This window comes from Protopterus annectens, chromosome 1.part1 (assembly GCF_019279795.1).
Source record: "Protopterus annectens isolate FY-2018-M chromosome 1.part1, PAN1.0, whole genome shotgun sequence".
Lineage (NCBI taxonomy): Eukaryota > Metazoa > Chordata > Ceratodontiformes > Protopteridae > Protopterus > Protopterus annectens.
The window spans coordinates 1127388100-1127410880 of record NC_056726.1 but is presented as its reverse complement, the minus strand read 5'-3'; positions in this window follow the sequence as shown (position 1 = coordinate 1127410880).

Sequence of the window (22781 nt, the reverse complement as noted above, 5' to 3'; positions counted from 1 at the left end):
AGGAAGAGGTACTTAGTAATTTGGCTACTTGGTATGGTATGTTGTATTTACATACTTCATTTCTCTGTTGCTTTTTGTTATCATGCCACTCAGAGATTCATACATGTTTTGCATCCGACTTGGCCATCTTCTATAGCTCGAGAGCTGTTTACTGGCTCGAGGCTACCCCTTATCCCATGATGCCTAGCGCTAGCTACGCAGATCTCGTTTGTAATAGCTACCCCAGACATATCCAGAGAATCAACCTGTCCAAACAAACAGGTTGAGCAAACCTGTCATACTCTCTCAGTCAGTAGAGGAAACAAACCAGATAACGCTCAATCCAGTGAAACCAAAACTCCTCTCGATCCAATAGGACAGGGGGATGGAGGGTGGGATGCAAGAAAGAAGGTGAGATGAAGACAACTAACATGGAACATTATGGTGGGTACATAACTTCTTTATGTTAAGTTGTCTATCTCGCCTTAGTTTCTTGCTTGTTGGGACAGCGTCCCTAGCACCTATGATCTTGGGTGACTCATTGGAACAGACTCTTCAGAACAGTCGAACCAAAGTTAGCTCTATTCCTGGAAGTCATGTCTAACTTGTAATGAGAAATAAAGGTATGAGGATTTGCCCATGTGGCCGCGGCACAAATAGAGTCCATGGGCAACCTAGACTGGAAGGCTACAGAAGTGGCCAAAGCCCTAGTAGAATGGCCTTTCGGTTTAGCAGACAATTCTTTGTTTCTTAGTTGATAAATGAAGGTGCTAATGTGAGACAACCACCTGGACAGGGTCACTTTGGAAACTGGGAGACCTTGTTTGCCCTTAGCATAAGAAAGGAAGAGCTGGTCTGACTTCCTTATATCCTTTGTTCTATGCAGGTAAAAACGCAGTTGTCTATGAACATCCAAAAAGTGTAACTTGTATTCTGCCTTGTTGTTGTAGTTAGGGAAGAATACTAGAAGGTCTATGGATTGGTTTAGATTATTTTCTGAGCACACTTTAGGAAGGAAGGATGGATTAGTTCTCAGCGCTACCCTATCCTTGTGAAAGACTAAGTACGGAGAACAAACACTTAGTGCTTGAAGTTCCGATACACGTCTGGCTGAGGTAATAGCTACCAGAAAGAGAGTTTTCCAAGATTGAAACTTAAGGGAGCAGGAAGCTGCTGGTTCAAAAGGGTGCATAATTAAGGAGGTTAGTACCAAATTAAGGTCCCAAGGAGGAGAGGGATCTCTCACTGGGGGCCTAAGGAGAGTAGTCCCTCTACGAAAGGCTTTACACAACTTATGAGACATGATATTTAGATTAGAAAGCCAACATGATAGTTAGATATGGCCGCTAGTTGAACCCTGATTGTGGCAGAAGCGGACCCAGAGTGAAAAAGCTCAATTAGGAATTCTAGGATCTCGTGAACTGGGGCTGAAAAGGGATCTATGTTCCTAGCCTCTGCCCAATAAGAGAAACGTTTCCATTTCTAGCATAAGTCTTCCTAGTAGCCGATTTGTGAGAGGATACAATAATTTCATGCACAGCCAGGGAAATGCTGGGAAGCCTGGCTAGGGTTGGAACTGGATCAACTAAGCTGTGAGCTGGAGTGTCTGGAGGGATCGATGCAGCTCTCCTGATTGATGAATCAGCAGGTCTGGAATAGGATCCAGGGTCCAGGGCTGCTCGAGGAGATAACGGTGCAGGAATGGAAGCCAAATCTGTCGAGGCTGGTAAGGAGCAATGAGGATCATTTTGCAACCCAACAATATTGCTTTCTGTATGAGTTTGGGTATAAGAGGAAAAGGCGGGAAGGCATAAAGAAGTCCTTGAGGCCAATCGTGGACTAGATCATCTCTGGGAGGATGACCGGGAAGCAGTAGAAAAGAGAAATAGTTGCTGCATTTGGTGCTGAAGGGGGTTGTAAACAGATCGCAGCAAGGCTGTCCCCATTTGCGGAAGATGAGATCCGCAACTACCTGATTCAAAGACCACTCATGAGGCATGAGAATAGCTCTGCTGAGCCTGTCCGCTATGACATTGGACTTCTCACGGATGTGCGTTACAATCAGAAATCATTGGGAGGAAATCACCCACTGCCAGTGTCTGAGTGCTTCTCGACATAGGGGGTAGGACCTGGTTCCGCCCTGCTTGTTGATGTACCACACTACTGACATGTTGTCCGTCTGAATTGCAATGGTCCCAGGAGGGAGGGAGTCCTGAAGTGCTTGCAACGCTAGTAGCACGGCTCTCAACTCCAAGACATTTATGTGCAGATGGTACTCATGAGGTTGCCATATGCCTTGGACTGTCCTGCCCTGATAATGCCCCCCCACCCCTTCAGTGAGGCATCCGTGGTCACTGTGGCAACCGGAGGGGGTTGGATGAATGGTCTGCCCTGAGACACTAGCGGGGAGACCATCCACCAGGAAAGGTGTCTTTTGCAAGTTTCTGTAATCATGATCATGTGAGACATGGGGAGTTGTTGAAAGGACCACTGTGTGAAGAGCAGCCAGTGAAGGATTCTCATGTGAAAGCAGGCTAGAGGTATCAGAAGAATTGCCACAGCCATAGAACCCAGAGTTTGAAGGACCAACTGGACTTGTACTTTTTTGCATTGCATGAGGATATGAACTTGCTGCCGAATCGTGGCCACTCTGTCCATCGATAGTCTTGCGGACATACTTTTTGTATCTAAATCTGCTCCTATATAGGTAATAGACTGACAGGGAAACAAGGCAGATTTTTCGAAATTTATGGTAATGCCTAACTGGGCACAGCTTGCGATTGTATAGTCCCTGGCTTGAAGAAGTTGATACCTGGTAGTAGCAGTAAGGAGCCAGTTGTCGAGATAAGGAAACACCCGTAATCCTTGACGTCTCAGGTGAGCCGTGACCACTACCATGCATTTGGTGAACACCCTGGGGGCTGTGGTGAGACCAATGGGCAGAGCTCTGAACTGATAATGACTGGTTCCCAGCCAGAAGCGAAGAAATCTCCTGGAGCGCCTGTCCATCTTGATGTGATAGTACACGTCCTGGAGATCTATTGAGCACATCCAATTGTCCTGACCCAAAAAGGGTAGAATGGACTGAAGTGTGACCATCCAAAACTTTGTTCTTTGAACAGACTTGTTTAGTCTCCTGAGATCCAAAATTGGTCTCCAGTCCCCTGTCTTTTTTGGTACCAAAAAGAACCTTGAGTATTATTCCGGATCCGGGTTGGTCTGCCGGGACTTCCTGGATGACTCTTTTTTCTAGCAGTCTTGAAATTTCTACGACTGCTTGGGCCCTCAGACTGGGTGGAACATCTGGGGAGGATTTGCTTGACGATAGGGGAGATTGGAAGAAGGGAATTACGTAGCCTCCTGATATGATTGAGTGTACCCATTTGTCTCAAGTAATGTCTTGCCAGGCTTTTGGGTACAGTGAAATTCTTCCCTCGACTGTCTCCAGAGGCGGGCAGTTGGGCAACCCTTCAGGGATGCTGGAAGGGCTTGTCAGAGAAAGATTCTCTGCTGTCCTGGTTCTGCAGACTCCCTCTGCCTCGAGGGTGGCGTCTGTTGTTGTTATTTCCTCCTCTGCCCCTGGAGGAAAAGTCACTACGTTTATCAGGCGAGACTCCCTGGGATTTCCGAAACCACATTTTTCCACTCTTCTGACCTTTGGGATATGGTCTGGAAGGAGTGGAAAAATGGACTCTCACGGCAGAGAGAGTCTTGCCTTCCTGTTCACACCTAGTGAGAGTGTCTTTCACCTGTGGTCCAAATAGAAATGAACCGTCAAAGGGGCTGTTGGTAAATGATGCTCTAAAGGGCTACGCAAAATTACACAGCCGCATCCATGAATGTCTCCTAAGGGCCATGCCTGTGCCTGCAGCTCTACTCGCACCATCGGCTGCATAAGAAATGAGCCTCATGGAGGAGTTAACCACTGAATTAAGGGTCGCCAGCTGAGAAGCTACTTTAGCTTGAACCCCTTCAGCTGATGGATCCTGGAGGGTATCTCCAAGCTCTTTTAGGAGATCCCTCTGAAGCCTGGTAAAATGGCACAAGTAATTCAGTGACCTCATGGAAAAGGTCACTGAAGCAAACATTCGCTTCCCATATCTGTCCATAGTCCTAGACTCCTTGTTAGGAAGATGGACAGAGGAAGAACTTTCCGCTAATTCCTTTTTAGTGGCTGCCGCTACTACGATGGCATCCACGGGAACACCCTTGGTAAGGAAGTGTTTGTCAGGGGGAGCAGTGATAAACTTGCCGGGCCTCCTTGGGGTTGGTTCCACTGTATCTGGGGCTGACCAAGCCCTTCGAGCCACCACAGACATTAGTGGATCGAAGGGCAGAGACACCCAGGAGGTGGAAGGGCGAGAACCAAATGCATCCAGGAATACGGATTCACCCTCAGTAGGGGCTAGGGCAGTCCAGGTCCCCCTCTGCCTAAGCATTTCTAGGATGTCCGAATAGGAAACATCTTCAGAGGGGGATCTCGGGGACCCTTCCGATTCATCCAAATCTGTATCCGAAGTGACAGACTCAGAGGAGTCAATGTGCTTCCTCTTGCACTTCCTCTTCCAAGGGGCCTCCCCTGAATGATCAAAGGAGGCCTCAGAAGAAGAGGAAACACCCAATGGGGTGCTCTGGAGCGTTGGTTCCCCACGCTTCGGGTCTGGAGGAGGGACAGAGGTTGACGCAGGCACTACAGGGGACGGAGTCAGTGGGTTCGAACGTGGTGCAAACTCAGGAGCCAGTACACTCCTCATGACATCGAAGGCATCCCTGCCACGACACAAAGAAGGCTCCGGCTCTGAGGAAACCAGAATCCTTCTCCGCACCGAGGGGGACAGCTCCGAGGCCAATGTAGGAGCCGAGCTCACCTGCGCTGAAGCTCCGAGAGGGAGAACGGGGTCGGACAAGGGTCCGATGCCACTCGCCCCCTCGGAGCCGACAAGGGAGTCTCGTCACCCAGATCCCTCGACAGAAGGCACCATCGAGGGGATCAGAGCCGATGACGGAACCAAAGGGGAAATAATTATCGGTGCCGACGGATCCAAGATTCGAACCCCAACAAACTCCGGCTCCGAGCTCAGAGGAGGAACTTTGACGGAAGTGGGCGGAGCTGACACCTGTTGAGGAGGGTTGGATAACATTTTGGCTAGTGCTTGCGACTTCAACAACCTACTGACCACTCTCTCCACGTCATGGTCCGAGAGTCTAGAGGACTGAGAGGAGTGGGAGGATCTGTGACTGCTGTCACTCTGCAACAGGGGAGACCGAGGGGCCGAATGTATCAACTCTAGAGATGGGGATCTTGGTCTCTTGTGGGTCCGAGATGGCTCTGAAGATGCTGGTGGAGCCGACTGGGAAGCAGCCTCCTCGGTTCTAGCCGGAACCGAGGTAGTCAGTAATGTTTGGACCAATAATGGCTCAGAGCTGGGAGCCGACGATTTGGTCGATTTAAGAGATTTCACCTGCTAAGCCTTGGCCAGTGAATCCTGGGCCTTAAGGAGACCCCTTAATATCAGCTTGTTTTTGCGCTCCTGCAGAACCCCTGGGCTGAATGCGTGGCATACAGAACAAGAGTCCTGCAGGTGCACTGCACCAAAGCAATAGGCTCAAGAAGTGTGCCTATCTGTCAGTGACATTTTATGACAGCATGAGTCACGCTTCTTGAATCCAGTCACTTTGGATTCTTTAGACATAACTAGTCCTACAGAAAAGTCTATGGCCAAAGGCCCAACAACAAAAAACTACAAACAATAAAATTACAGTTAATAAGTTTTTTTTTTTTTTTTTTTTAAATAGGAAGCCTCTAACTTAAACGGCTACCTAGAAAAAGAGAAGACTAAAACTAAATATAAAACACTACAATAAGTAGGGATAGGAAAGGGGAAGGGGGGATGGGAAGAACTCTCTAACTTAAACGAGTTCTAACGGAAAATAGAGTACACTAAAACTACAACAAGTTTAAATAACGATAAAATCGAAAGACTAAACTATTAAAAAATAACCCCTAAATCGCTAGAGAAAGTATTAAACTAACTTACAAGAGCCTGAGCCAGTAAGAACAAACCTCGCAGCTGAAGCGGCAGATGAGAGCTGGGTAGCTAGCGCTAGGCATCATGGGATAAGGGGTAGCCTCGAGCCAGTAAACAGCTCTTGAGCTATAGAAGATGGCCGAGTCGGAGCCGAGGATTGGCTCCGATCCCAACAAGCAAGAAATGAAGGCGAGATAGACAACTTAACATTGAGCCTTAATCTTAAATGGTAGAGTTTTTCCATTGGAGGAGTAAATGAAGGAAATACAGCTCGAAATCCAATTTGACAGAGTCACTTTAGAGACTGGCAGACCTAGTCTAGAATCAGAAAAGGATACGAACAATTGGTCTGACTTTCTGAATTCCTTAGTCCTGTGAAGGTAGAACCGTAACTGCCTGTAAACATCTAATTGGTGAAATCTGTTTTCTGCTGCATTAGAAGGATTAGGGAAAAACACTGGTAATTCTATAGTTTGGTTCAAATTAGAGTGAGAGCAAACTTTGGGGATAAAGGAAGGATTTGTACGAAGAGAAACTTTGTCTTTGTGGAAAATCAAATAAGGAGGCTTTATAGACAGTGCTTGCAACTCTGAAACTCGTCTAGCTGATGTGATGCCTACTAGAAACAAAGTCTTCCAAGACAGAAATTTCAATAGGCACGAATGAGGAGGTTCAAAAGGTGGTGAAGTTAGCTTGGACAGGACAAAGTTCAGATCCCAGGAAGCTACCGGTTCCTGAAATGGGGGTTTCAGTAAAGTAGCACCTTTAAGGAAGGTTTTACACAATCTGTGTGACATTAGGTTAGACTCATGTTGACCCAAATGAAAATTAGATATCGCTGCTAATTGAACCCTAATTGTGGCAGCAACAGACCCCTGATGGAAGAGTTCAGACAAGAATTTTAAAATCATTGGGATGGATGCAGTGTAAGGATCTACATTCTTTTCTTCAGCCCAGATGGAAAACCTTCTCCATTTGATAGTATATAACTTCCTAGTGGAAGGTTTATGCAAAGACATGAGGATGTGGGTCACAGCAGGTGAAAAATCATGAAACCTGCCTAGGGATGAAATTGGAGCAGCCATGCTGTCAAGTTGAAGGTGTGGAGACAGGGGTGAAGGGAGCCGGACATGTGTGTCAAGAGTTCTGGCACCGGGTCCAGAGTACATGGATCATCTAGTAGATGAGGCCCGTGAAAGGGGAACCAAATCTGACGAGGCCAGTAAGGAGTGATGAGAATCATTTTGCTTCCCAAAAGCTTCACTTTCTGAATCACTTTGGATATGAGAGGAAAGGGAGGGAAAGCATAAAGGAGTCCTAGGGGCCAATCATGAACAAGTGCGTCTCTCAGTGACTCCCCCGGAGGGGGGATAAGGGAAAAGTAGCTGCTGCATTTGGAGTTGATCGGACTAGCGAAGAGATCATAGCAAGGCCATCCCCATTTGCGGAAGATCTGTTCCGCAATTTCCTGATTCAGAGATCACTCTTGAGGCATCAAGATTGCCCTGCTGAGTTTGTTGGCTATCACACTGGTTGTCCCTGGGATGTGCATTGCCACCAGAAAGCATTAGGACAAAATTGCCCACTCCCAAACACTAAGTGCCTCTCGACAAAGGGGAGGGGGGGTAAGATCTGGTTCCTCCTTGTTTGTTGAGATACCATACCACTGACATGTTGTCTGATTGGATTGCTATTGTCCCTAGAGGAAGAGAGTCATGAAGTGCTTGCAACGATAGAAGCACTGCTCTCATCTCTAGGACACTGATATACAGGTGTGCCTCGTGATCTTGCCATGTGCCTTGGACAGTCCTGCCTAGATAATGCCCCCCCACCCTATCTGTGAGGCATCCATGGTCACAGTAACAACGGGTTGGCGAGGTAGGAATGGGGTACCTGTTGTTAGTTGGTCAGGTTGAATCCACCAAGGGAGGTCATTTTTGCAAGACTCTGTTATGATGATGTGGTGAGATAGAGACAGTTGATGAAACGACGACTGGGACGATAAAAGCCATTGGAGAATTCACGTATGTAATCTGGCGAGAGGGACTAATATTATGGTGGAGGCCATGGTCCATAAGAGTTTCAGCACAGTCTTTGCCTTGACTTTCTGTAGGGGAAGTAGACAGAGAATTTGTTGACTGAGGTTCTGCGCTCTTTCTGCAGGCAGATAAGCTAACATGGCGACTGTGTCTATTTCTGCACCTATAAAAGTTACAAATTGAGAGGGCGATAAGGCAGACCCTTCCCAGTTTATTGTAATCCCCAACTGGGAGCAAAGTTGGAGGGTGGAATCTCTGGTTTGTAGGAGTAGATGCCTGGTGGAGGCGGTCAGGAGCCAGTCGTCCAGGTACAAAAACACTTGGAATCCTAGACGTCTCAGGTGAGCTGTCACTACCGCCATACATTTGGTGAACACCCTGGGGGCTGTGGTGAGACCAAAGGGCAGAGCAGAAATTGGTAATAACTGGCTCCCAGCCGGAAGCGTAAATGACTCCTCGATGCTCTGTCCATTCTTCTATGGTAGTACGCATCTTGGAGGTCTATGGAGCACATCCAATTGTCTTTCTCTAACAGAGGCAGTATAGACTGCAGTGTCACCAGCTGGAACTTGGCCTTCTTTATGGATTCGTTTAGTTTGCTGAGGTCCAAGATGGGCCTCCAGTCCCCTGTACATTTTGGCACTAAAAAGAATTTGGAGTACGTTCCGAATCCTATCTGGTCTGCAGGGATGGTTTGGATAATTCTGTTTGCGAGCAACTTTTCCACTTCTACAATTGCTTGATCCCTGTGATTGGGTGGAACATCTGGGATCTTCTTGGGAGTGTGAGGTGGAAGAGAAAAGGGTATGGAGTAACCTCTGGTGATTATTCTTTGTACCCATTTGTCTTTGGAGATGTTTATCCAGGCTTCTAAATACAAAGATATATGACCCCCGACTGGCTCCAGAGAACACAGCCGGGCCCCACATCAGGATCGCTAATAGGGACTGCCTCGAAACAAATTGCAGCCTTCCTGGTTTTGCGGGCCGCCCCTGCTTCTAGGGTGACATCTACCATTAGCTCCACCTCCTCCTCTGCCTCTGAAGGAGGAGTCACCCTGTACATCCGGGAAAAATCTCTGGGACTTTTTGAACCACATCTTACCACCTCTCTGACCCTTAGGATATGGTCTAGAGGGGAAGGTAAAACATACTCCCATGGCAGAAAGGGTTTTCCCTTCTTGCTTGCACCTGGTGAGTGTATCTTTTACCTTAGGTCCAAACAATGAAGAACCGTCAAAGGAGGCATTGGTAAAGGTAGACTTGAATGGCTCCGCAAAATTACATAAGTGCATCCAGGAGTGTCTCCTAAGTGAAACTCCTGAACCTGCTGCCCTACTCGTTCCGTCAGTTACATAAGAGATAAGGCTCATGGAGGAGTTCACAATGGAATTTAAGGTAGATAACTGAGCAGACACCTTCTCAGGGACTTCCTCAGTAGATGTACCTTGAAGGGTATCTCCTAACTCCTTAAGGAGATCTCTTAGTAGCCTCTTAAATTGTGTTAGATAGTACAGTGATCTGAGTGTGAAAGCCGCTGAAGAAAAGATACACTTCCCGTATCTGTCCATCGTTCAAGACTCCTTATTCGGTGGATGGACAGATGAATAAGTCTTTGCTAGCTCATTCTTAGTGGCCGCCACCACCACCATGGCATCTACAGGCACGCCCTTGGACAAAAAATCTTTCTCTTTGGGGGCAGACAGAAATTTATTGGGTCTTCTGGGAACTGGCTCCACGGCATCAGGTCTGAAAGCTCATCAAAAGGTGGAGACACCCAAGAGGCTGAAGGTTGAGACCCGAAAGCCTTCAGGTACACTGACTCCTCATCAGAAGGGGTGACAGTGGGCCAGCCGTCTCTCTACTTAAGGATCTCTAAAATGTCTACAAAGGAGACATCATCAGAGGACAACTTGGGGGACATTTCTGACTCCTCAAGGTCAGTGTCTGAAGTGATGGACTCATCCTGGGAGTCTACATGCTTCCTCTTGCATGTCCTCTTCCGAGGGGGCTCCTCAGAAGGGTACTCTGAGGAGGTCTCAGAAGACTGGGAGCCACCCACCGGGGGCTCCTGAGGCTGCGGGTCTCTGCTGTCAAGAGAGAGAGTAGGTGCTAAGACAGAGGTTGGTGCTATAGAGGGAAGAGCGTCAGTACCCTTGTGTGGAGCTGATGAGCAAGACAGCACACTCCTCATCATCCTGAAAGCAGATCTCTCTGGCTCTGAAGACCGCCCCAGCTCAGAGGAAATGGAGGTAGTCATTGGCTCCAGAGCGACCAGCTCCGAGATGGATGTAGAGTCCGGGCTCACCCTAGCCGATGCACTGAGGGGGAGATGCGGAACTGAACAAGTTCGGGTCCAATTGTCCCTGTCTTGGCTGACCGGTGAGCTTCGGCTCCTAGACACCACGGACGGCGCCGAAGGTGTCGGAATGGAACTTGGCTCCGAGACAGCCTCAAAGAGAGCTGGAACCGTGAGTTCCACAAGTGGCACCGAAAACTCTGGCTCCGAAGGCTCAACTCGGCTCGGAGGAGGAACCACAACAGGGGGGATGGACTCAAGTGGCTCCAGAACCGAAAGGGTCAGAACCAACGACAATTTGGGCAAAGCAGATGACTTCAGGAGTCTAAGCACTACTCTCTCCACATCCATAGGCTCCTGGAGGATCTGGATGTCAGGGTAGGTGATCTGGATCTCTGCAGAATTGGAGATCTTAAGGTTGGGGAGACTGGCAAAGGATCACTGGACCGGCTCCGATGTAGTTTTCAGTAGTCGGCTCCGAAAGGCTTGGGGCTGACACTGACGTGCCAATAGCATAGTTCATAGTTTAGTACTAAGCTAACTGCCCTTGCGAGCCATTTTAAGCCTAGCCAATTATCCCTTGTGAGACTCAAACCCTGCACCTTGTGTTTGTAAGGCAAGCACCTTAGCCATTAAGCCACCCTCCCAACTCTCACTCCTAACCCTCAACAACCTCGACCGGCTCCGAGGACAGTGGAGCCAAGGAGGCCGAAGTCTTATCCAGTTTAGACTGTTTCTGAGGTAGTTCTGATACACTAGTCAGCACCGGAGAATGCCTCTTGGCCGGCTTAACCTTCTCTTTCTTGGAAGAATGTGATTTGGATGAAGAAGAACTCGTTAAGTCTTCCTCGAAGGAAGGCTTGAGGAGATCTTTCAAAATTAACTTGTTCTTATGCTCCTGGAGAACTCTGGAGCTGAAGGAATGGCTGAATAAACAAGTTTCCTGCAAATGAATGGCTCCGAGACAATATACACAATTACTATGGCCATCCGTAATTGACATCTTCTGGAAGCACTTCATATATTTTTTGAAACCCGAAGATTTGTAGTCTTTAGACTCTTTAGACATGTTGAAGAGCTATGTAAGTAAAGCAAGTACACACAAGCACAACAAGGACTAGGTCCTCTAAGTTAAAAGGGCCTAGCCCTGAGGATAATACGAAATAGAAGAGGACTAGGTCCTATAACCTAAACGGACCTAGCTAGATACGCTAAGTCATAGAAAAAAGCAAGAAACTAGTAGCAGGCAAGGAACTAGCAAGCAACACTGCACGCAAGCTAAATTTTCTAAATTAGAAACCAAGGCCGAAAAAGCAGACCCGCAGAGAAAACTCCTGTAATAAGCAACAAACACTGCACACAATATAAATGTAAATGTAAATATAAAGCGAGAAAATAGGGTCCTAAACGTGGACCCATGAAACATCAAAGTTAATAAGAAAACTAGCACACAGGATACCAAACGGAGAACAAGTGCCAACGGCCAACCAGTTCTCAACAAACTAACTAATTTAATACCAAAAACACTCCAAAACATTGTAAACACTCCTAACACTACTAAACACTATAGAGTAATAAGATGACTAGCTATAGAAAACAGTAAAGTGATAATAATACAAAAAGTTTAAACTTAGCCACAGCCAAGCAAGAAGCACTTCTGAACTCATAGACATGGCAAATGAGATCTTGGGATTGTACTGGTGCACTATGGGATACCTACCTAGCCACGAGTCAACTAAGAGACTTTGAGCTTTGTAATAGGCTGAGTCGGAGCCATATGTAAGAATGAAGGCAAGATAGGACTACAGAACATCAGCTCTTACAGGGAAGAGGGCATCAGAATCACTATCTGGTGACAGGGACCACCATACCTCTCAACTTACCATGATTTTGTCTGTATTTTTGTTCTGCCCTCTGTAAAACCTTTGATTTTCTGGTAAATTATTGAAGATTACAGTCAGTTAATAATGCTTGGCATTACAGTTTTCTACTTCTTATATAAAACCTCTTGTTCTATTAACTTTCGAACTGAATTCGAGTAATATTTAGAAACTGTCCTTGAGTTTGAGGCGTGTACCCCATTATTTATATCTATGTAAAGCACTGTTCAGCAAAGAAGTTAAGAAGTGTGGCAGGGACGCAGGTGATTGCGGTAGTAACTTTGCCCTGTAGAAAAATAAATTCTGTTCATGGCAGTGTTTTTCTTTCCCCTAAAGTGTAAAGGATTTTTTTATTATTATTTATTTATGGATGTGGTGAGAGAGGACATGCAGGCGGTTGGTATGACAGAGCAAGATGCAGAGGACAGGAAGAAATGGAAACAGTTGATCTGCTGTCGTAACCCCTGACGGGAGCAGCCAAAAGAAGAAAATTTATTTTTATGAATAGTCACTTTAGCTCTTTAGCTAGCATTGCCTCTCAGGTAAAAGGAGTTTGGACACTAACAGGAACCTCCCATCCTGAGTCACCATGTTATCTCTGAAGAGTTTACCTTGTCCTGCAAGGATAGATAGTTAATAGCTTTTCTAAGACTAATAACCAAGTTTATATGGATTACTGCCTTAATTTTAATTAAGAAACTATCCTTGCTTTTAATTTCTGTATGAGAATGGTAATAAATTCCTATTGCTGTTTCTCCTGCATTTCTGTAGCCTGTGTTCAAATGAAGATATCCGTTTACTGCACTGAACTTTTAAGAATTAGCTGATAACTTAAAGCTATCAGCTGCATTTATAAGGGTGAATATGGCCTAATTTTAGACAAATTCTTTTAGTTGTATGTATTTATTTTTTTTCTTTTAATCTGTTTCAAATGCATGTACTGTCCTTTAAATCTGATTTCAAAAGCATCTGTCAGATATTTGTTTCCTCAGATGCATTTCTTGTTTCTACCAGTGCCTTGAAGTAATACTGCAAGATGTGACTTCTTCCCATCTGTCAGTCCTTTTGGTTGTACCCCCACATCTCTTTTCCTGACATACTCCTATATTCTAATATTGTGAAAGACATATTTAAACACAGTCGTATTCCTGAGTTAACCCAATATCTAGATGATGTGACACTGCTCTGCTGCAGGTATGTGCTACAGTACTGTCAGTACTTCAGTATGGGTTTATGTTCATCCAATCAGGGTCACAAACTCATTCAGAAATTATACTGAAACCAAAACAAATGCTGTTTTCTTATATACCAGCTGATTCACAACCTGCACCAGGTTTCCTGATAATGGAAGATAAAGCTTATTCATTTAGTGAATCCTGCTAATCTTCTTGCAGTAATCTTGGAAAAGAAACCAAAGTTTTGATCTCCATACCAGGTTAGCGAGTCATTAATGAAAAATATACCTATTAATTAGAAGTTTGCATACTGTAAAAGGCTAAAGCTTTTATTATTGACTATTTCAAAACAGGTGCAAATCATGCATTCCTGCTAAGCAATTTCTTACATGCTTCCTATATACGACTAATATACTCAGAACCACCACACAAATCTAAGCTAGGCTATAACAGGGTTGTATGCCTTTCTAGTGCCATACCTGCTCATTACCACAACAAAACCTTAAATAAGCTGACAGGCACATAATTTCATATCTATCTAAAGCTGATCAAACTAATAACAGCTCACAGACTACTACAGAGCAAATTGCTGACATGGTGGACAGCTACAGCAGCATACAGGAATACAGGAATAATGCTCTAAGGCCCATGTGATCCCAGTTCAAATACTGCTTCTGGCATTGGATAAAATGGAAGTGAGGGACGGAGGAATTAGAAGTAGGCAGCAAATTTGCCACAATCTCTCAGAGAAGAAATAATGAAGGCAAATATGGGCTGGCATTCAGCTCACTAAGCCACTGCCCGGTAGCAACTTTCAATGGTGGGTGGATATGAGCACACACTCACTTGACAAATACATCACGGCCCCTTTGGTGATATGGATTACATGTCACCCCACCCAGGTGGAGTGATTAGAGCTATAAACAAATGTCCTTGTTGTTGAGATGCTGGCAAAGCTGCAAACTGCACTCATGGTTGCCTGAATGACAGATCCTCTTTATGACTGTTACCCCCATGTTGTAGATCACAGTGGCAGCAGAGAAATGGATCGATTCTGATCAGGAGAGGCTTGATGGTTGGCGGGCATGAGAGCATAAAGCATGTAGAAAGTGGCCATCATTTTCTGTGACAGTGCTCTTCTGCAATGCCTCCAATGGTGTCCCTTTACATAAACCATAGAACAGACTTTCATTTAACATATGAAAACGTCCCTCTAAGCACAGGCTTCAGCAAGGACAACAAGCCTCAAGTAATCAGTACAGGTGTTATAACCCTGAGGATATGCAAGGCAAATGATCAACCATTGTATGGAAGACGTGGGATTGTTTGACTGATGTGGAACTCGGAGAAATTCTACAGCACCACGTTTCTCACTGTAAAACTAATGATAGAGACTGCTCTGGTGACTGTGCTTTGTGATTCTCCAGAATGGTTTCATTGTTACATGTGCTGATTAGCTACAGCTCAATGTTTAAGAATAAATTCCTTCAAGTTTACTTCACATCGCTAAATGTTCACATTTCAAGTCTACATTTCCAGTTTACTAATCTCTCATCTGTTGAACTTCCTCCCATCTTCTTTCAACAAGTTCCCCAAACATTCTGCAGTTCATTACTCTCACTTCTCCTATATTCACCCGCTCCTTTCTCTGACCAACCCTCTCTTTGCTCTTGCCATTCTTTTTTTAATTCCTCGGTCTTAATCTCCCTCACCCCAGACTGTTTCCTTCCTACCTTCCTACTTCTTGGTCATACTCTTTATCCCCTTCTCTGATATTCATCTTCTTCATTTGTTGTGTCTTCCTTTAACATCTACTAGATATTATCTTAACTGATTTGAGGTTATCTTGCCTTGCTTCAAGTGTACATTATTTCTTACAGCAAGTATGTATGTATGCCACATTTCAGCTGTGTTGCTCCATTTTCAGTTGTGTGTACTTTGGTTATTTGTATTCAGTTTCCAGTTCTTACACAGAAGACCACAGTTACTGAGTAAAACATTATTTTTAACCCTGGCACATGTACTGTTCTTTATTTATGACAGCCGCATTAATTTGTATCTGTTATACAGTATGAATATTTTTTGCAGGTTGGTTTTGCTTGCATCTATATTTATATTTCATTAATAATATAGAAATAATCAAGGTATCATTGCTAAGGGGTAAATATTGTATATCTGAAATTCTTCAATTGCTTCATGTTTACTGTTGACTGTATTTCTATCTTATCTAGATTTACATCTATATCTATAGCTATAGCTATGTTTTCTTTATCACAGTACTCCCTGCATATTCCTGTATGTGTATTTCTGCATCACCTCTCATGCAGCAAGTAATTTGTGCTAACACTTTTCCTGCCCCTAACCCTAGCCTTGCATGTTACTTTACAAAACACATTTCTCTAACACAAGTGAACAGAAAGACTGGTAGAATAGACAAGTCTGTATTTTAGGTTCAAAGTCAATTTATTACATTTTGCAATCAAATGTCTAACACACTACTAATGTAAAGACTTTTACAACATGCAACAAATATGTCTGAGTTTCTTGTAGCTGGGCTCCAACCTGCTGTCCTAGACCAATTGTCTAGTCTCCAATGAAGATCTTTCTTTCGATTACTCTGTAGGGGTAGCTAAACGTTAAAGTTCTTCCATATTGTTTGCTGAAAAGTCTTACAGCTGCTCCAAAAGGTTGTGAAGTTGATCTGCAACTGTTGTAGTGACGCTAAAACAATTCTATTGTTGTGGTTGTTCTGAAGTATCTGTTGGATTGAAGTATTTTCCATTGATGTCTTCATTGTACCTCAATACTGATGTCTTGCGAATTACCATAGTTGACGTCAATGTGTAACTGGACTAGTAGCGGTTATAAAAATGAAAAACTGGTCAGCTCATCATGATACATGTAACAGAAGCTACATTGAAGCTGGATGGTTTGCCATTGTTAGAATAGACAAGACTGTATTTTAGGTTCAAAGGCGATTTATTCAATTTTATAATGAAACGTATAACATGCTACTACTGTAAAGACCTTTGCAATATGCAAACAAATGCGAATGAGTCTTTTGTAGTCCAGCTCCACACCGCTGTCCGAGACCAACTGTCTATTGTCCAACGAAGATCTTTCTTTCGATGATTCTGTCAGCTAACAATCCCGTACCATGTGGAGTCTTTCTTTTATGCAGTCTGTACTCAAAATGGTAAGTCAAACCTCTAACATGTCCCAACATGTTCTTAAGCTAACTGAGTCCAGAAATCCTTACATGGTCATGTCATACGTGCCAAGATGGTGGGTCACTGAACAATGTGTTTTTGTCATATTTCTTGCTATATGCTCTTTAACCTCTTAACCATGGCACACTATTTGGCTCCAAACTTTTGTGTGTATCTATAACCATGGGGAAATATATATTTAACTTTACACAATCTCCATCAGAGACACACACCATACGCAGCACTAAATCTATTCCCCTACCTAGCTCTAACTCTGACTCTAACCCACGAGCACTCAATGAACTGCTATTGCTGCTCTCTCTTTCTCTCACAAACACACACACACACACACACACACACACACACAGAACTAAGAAAATCAGACTCGCACAGCACTAAGCCTATATCTTACCCAAAGTCTTACTCTAACCCTAACCCTAATCCGCAAATACTTAAACACGCTCATGCACAGCAATACCAAACATTCTGGAAATCTGACACTTCTGAAATTACAAACACAAATTATCCACTTCCTTACCCAGGGGAACTTCTGCCTTCCATCTTCACATTCACTCAACCAAACATTCATTTGATCTCGCAACCACAATGGCAAAATTACTACACTGAAGTTTGTTGACAAAACACTGCATAGGCAGACAAACAGTATATATGTAGTACAGCTAAACAATCCACTTATGCTGTACTGACGAGGCCATAAATAGTCAGAACACTGACAGGGTTGGGAGGGTGGCCTAATGGTTAAGGTGTTTGCCTTACAAACAAAAGGTACATGGTTTGAGTCTCACAAGGGGTAATTGGCTAGGCTTAAAATGGCTCGCAAGGGCAGTTAGCTTACTACTACTCTATGAAGCTATACACTGTATGTCTACAGATAGTGAGGTTTGGTTTTATTGGCTTGAATGTAGCCATAAAGATTTAAAAATCAAAAAGTGAAAAGTTATAGGTATTCAGAAGCTATGTAGTTGAAACAATGATATGTCCTTAATGGGTCATTTGCACATATCCCATGGGCCTGTTTTACAGAAAGTCTAAGGTATTACACAGTGAAATCTTTAACTTGGCTGAGTCTTTCTTGCAGTTTTTACTGAATGGTTTGTATAACCTCTTTACCCTTTATTTGCATTTTGTTTGTGATATTTTGCATGCACCTTAAGGTTTTGGGGCATCAGACTGGGTTTTAAGCCCTGTGTTTCTAAACTATAGCTAAACAATCCATTTGCACTATTCTGACGAGGTCATAAAAAGTCTGAAACATGCATGCTAACAGGTAGTATGGTTTGACTTTGCTAGGCTGAATGTACTAGTAAAGACTTAAAAGTAAAACAGTCATGGGGATTTAGAAGCCACATAGCTGAAATGCAATGGCATATTTAAAGGACCACTATGGGCAAATGATGAAAAAACATTTTTATCTTCCCATGAATTACTGCACCTCCCAAAGCTGCCCACAGCAAAATAAATACTCATCCCTAATTGTTATCTTTTTTATCCTTGTCTGACCTTATGGGGCAGACACCCTGATTACTTTGCAAAGCTAGATTTGCCCCATAATGCACTATGGAAGAAAAAGTAGCCCTACCATTTATTCACAGTATACACTTCCATTTACTTAGAATGGAACACCTGAAAAAATATGCCAAGTTTGAGAGTCTGGAGATCATGTGTCAGTGTCACTGACTGGTCTGCACTGAGTTTTACAAATGTTGTTCCTACTGATGTACTACAGTTCTCTGAAAGAAGTTTGCAAAAATGTCAACAAATTACTGAGATAAAAATGACTTTTTACAAAGAGCAGTTTTGCAAATTTCAATTCCTGCCAAGTTACTCCTTCTATCCCCCTCCTTCAATGAGCTAGAGTCCCACATTTCCAGCTTGGCTAGATTCAACTAATTAGTCAATGTTGCATGGCAATAGACATTGTTTTGTAATTACATAATCATTTTAGCCCCATAAGAACACTGGTAACACAGCTTTCATAATTATTACTGAATATATATTTTTTTCTATCTGGCCAGTTTAAGACATTTATCATTTTTTATTCATCTATTAGTTTATTCTTATTGTTTTTATTATTTTCAGTTGAGCAATAATATTTTAATAAGAATGGAAGACATTTGATCCATATGGAAATGGTTCAGATCCTAGGTTTTAATATGTTGTATTAGTTTGGAATATCAAGTTTATAATTTATAGGGTATTTTAACTCATTCTGTCATTTAATCTGATTTTTTTATTGTGTAATTGGATAATAAATGTTAGTATATATTGGATTCAATGCTGCGAGAAGGGTTATTTGATGAAGTCTTATGTAGTAGGATGAAAAACGCAGTGATCAAGTTAAGCGTTTTATGTTTTTCTTATTTTTAATCAAATTTACGTGAGTGTTTTTTGGCCAGTTCGTGCATTATCCTGCTTTATTCTGCACCACCACAGTGTCATTCAGTTGTAGTTTGAAGTTAGTGTATATTACGTTTCAGACACTGGTTTCCATCTGGGATTATTGATACTTGTAGCCTCTCTCTCATCATCTTAGCAACAGACTCATGGAGAAAGCTGCCAAATCAGATACTTTTGAAAACAGCAATACTACTGATTTCAGTAAGGTCACAAAATAAGACTTCATGACTTAGTATTCATTTTCTGAAGAAGAAGAAAAAAAAGATGTATTTAATTGCAATGAATGTCTTTATCCAACAACTTTTTCAAAAAGTATTATGGACTGTAGTATGTCAGAGAAAAAGTATAAGCCAAAATTTGGGAAACTTGTGGGTACGCTGATAAGTAATCCAATACTTCTACTCATGTGTTTAATATGTGTTTTCCATTGCAACTCCCATAAATCATTCACACATGTATATAAGTTCTTTTACCCCCCCCCCCCCCACACACACACACACCAAATGATAACTGGTTAATGTGTGTAAATCTGTTTATTAAATGTCATTACGTTTGTCTCCCAATCTTTTGACACCTGCTACCCATCATCATGTCAGCGCCTGACAGACCACAACTGCAAATCTTGCTGGTCATTACATTTTGACTAGCAGACATACACACACACACACACACACACACACACACACACACACACACACACACACACACACACACACACACACACAGACACACACATACATACATGTGTTGATGAACAGTGGGGCTTTGACTCCCTCTGCCCAAAACAGTATTGTAATGGCTAACCGGTGCAAAAATTATCGGCCCATGTCAATTCAGGACACGCCACAGATGTTGCAGCAAGCCCACTGCACTGACACCACTATTCCCCAAGTTAAGCTTCACCCCAGTGTCATTCTAGCTTTGCTCCACAGTTCTGTTACTCCGTATATGCAATAATTACACACACACAAATCCAGAATGTCACATGAGCATGACGCAGTGGCCAGCTCTCTACAAAATAGTGTTGCTTTGTTACTGTGTCAAATTCAACTGCTATTTTCCTGTTTTTGTGCAGACACACATACATGCTTGCCCGCCCCACCACACACACATACACACACACACACACACACACACACACACACACACACACACACACACACACACACACACAAACACATATACACACTTGCCCACATACACGTACTCGCCCAGACCCACATGACCGCCCCCAAACACACACACACATGTTCATAAGTTCATAGATGGTTACTAGGCCAGCGTCCCTAGAGTCTTTGCAAGCCTAGCTATATTAATCCCAAGTATCCTTAATTGTTCTTTTTGGGTAGTTTACAGAACAAATGTATAAAGAGTGTGGGTCTGTGATCACCACCGGCTACCACTGTCCATGAGGGACGTTTGCCAACCCAGGGGCGAATTTGCGGCCTCCCATCCAATTATCTAGCTTGCATTTGAATAGGGTCAGTGAGGAGCTCTGTTTTACGTGAATAGGAAGTCTATTCCAGCAAAGAGGCACTCTGGTAGACATAGCTGTCTCTCCAGCAAGTTCTATAAATGTCACAAGCTAGGTTGAGATCTCTAGAGTGAGTGACTCTTGTGCCATTTGTCTTTTGAATGTGTAGCATTTTCCTTAGGGCAGGGTTGGAGACTGCCCTATAGGACATGCACAAGTCAACTCTCAGCAGCTTATAAAATAGAGAGTAAAGTGACAGGGCTTTCAGCCTGTCCATGCAGGTCATGGTTTGGAGTCCCTGTATTTTCTTAGTGAGAAACATCTGAGGTCTCTACAGCTGCTGCAGATGTCTGGTGAGTTACATGCAAAAGGGTGCATTAAACTCTATTAGTGGTCTGATGAGGCTCAAGTACAATGGAGTTATAACATCCCTTATGTACTCACCATAATGTTCCATCTGAGTAGTTATACTTCATTTTTCTGCAACCTGTGGGTATACGGATCCGTATCGGATCCGAGCCGGCAACTTTTTTTCTAGCATCTGCTCCAAGCTCCGAGCTCCTCCACTTACCCATAATGCCCTACCATCTCCTATCTTCCCTCAGATCGAGTTTGCTGTGACTAAAAACATAAGCAACTCAGCCCAATGAACCAAACCTGAAAAGACAGGACAAGGTCCGGGGGACGGAGGGAGGGAATGTTGCAGAAAAATGAAGTAGTTTTATTGGGGTTCAGTAGCAGGCATTGGTTGGAGAGCCAGTTTTCAATAGTGTTAAATGTATTTTGGGTTACGATTTGCAGGTCGGATGGGAAGGTGCCTGAGTAGATCAGAGTGGAATCATCTGTATATTCAATGCAGGTAGCTTTAGGGATAGCAGTGTAAAGGTTATTGATGAAAACAGAGAAGAGTAGTGGACCTAGTATGGAGCCTTGAGGGACACCAAGTGTGAGAGGTAGCTGGCTGGACAATTTGCCCTGCCATAATACAGCCTGTTGTCTACCAGTCAGGTAGGACTGGAACCACTGGATTGCGTGCTTATTGAGGGAAATTGACTTTAGAGAAAGAATAAGAAGTTCACGGTTGACCATGTCAAAGGCTTTTGATAGGTCAAGAAAGAAGGCAGAGGATAGCCTATTGTCATTCCTGTTTTGGTTTATGGCATTAGTAAAGGAAAGGAGGGCAGAAGTTGTGCTGTGATGTGGCCTGAAACCATGCCGGGAGTTAGACAGTAAGTTATTCTGCATGAGGTATTGCATTACTTGCTTGTGTACACATTTCTCCATTATTGTGGCTAATGGGGAAAGAATAGCAATGGGTCTATAGTTGGATAATTCTGTGGAACTTCCACCTTTATGGAGGGGGATGATGTGGGATATTTTCCAGAGGGAAGGGATAGCACCTTCGGAAAAGGTTCTGTTGATCAGGATAGATATGGGGTATGCAATGGCATCTGTAGCTATTTGTAGGTACTCTGCAGGGAGGAGTTCGGCAGAGAGGGTAGTAAGTTTTAGCTTTTTTATAAATGTTTTGATAAAGGTGGAAGATATGGGTTGGAAGCTAAATTGGGCGTGATTAGTGAGCAGATTAGAGATGGGGTTTAAATTTGTGGGGGTTAGTTGATTTGCTTGGGATTGGATTGTTTCAGTGAAAAAGTTATTATAGGTGCCAGCTATTGTCTCTGGGGAATTATGGGTGTGGTTAGCAGGGGTTGGGGTGGTAATATGACCTGAATGATGATGATTTAAGCCTGCCCAGAACTTTTGATGGTTGTTTTGGTGTTTTTGTAGGAGATTTTGGTAGTAGCCTTTTTTATCTAGTAGAATAGATTTTTTTGTTTCATTCCTGGGTTGGCTATATTTTAAATGGTCAAGTGGGGCTTTAGTTGATCACCAGCTGGCCCAGGTCTGTTTCTAGTTTTGATTTGGTATCCTTTGTGAGTCATGGTGCTGTGTTTGATCTAGATTTTATTGTACGTGCTGGAGCATGGGAATCAAGGATACTTAGGAATTTAGTGTTAAAGTGAGCTATGGCCTCTTCTAATGGTAGATTTAGTTTTGACCAGTCAACTGCTTTAGTTTGTTTAGGAAAATAACAGGATCAAAGTTTTTCTTGTTTCTAAGTGTTTTATATTTGGTCTGCTGGGGGTTTCCTGCCTTATGTTTTATGATATAGTTAAGTAGATGGTCACTAAGGTCGTCAGGGAGAGTCCCAGCTGTGTACAGTTGGGGATGGTTATTGAATAGTATCCAGTCTAGGATACTTTCCCTGTTGGTAGGTTT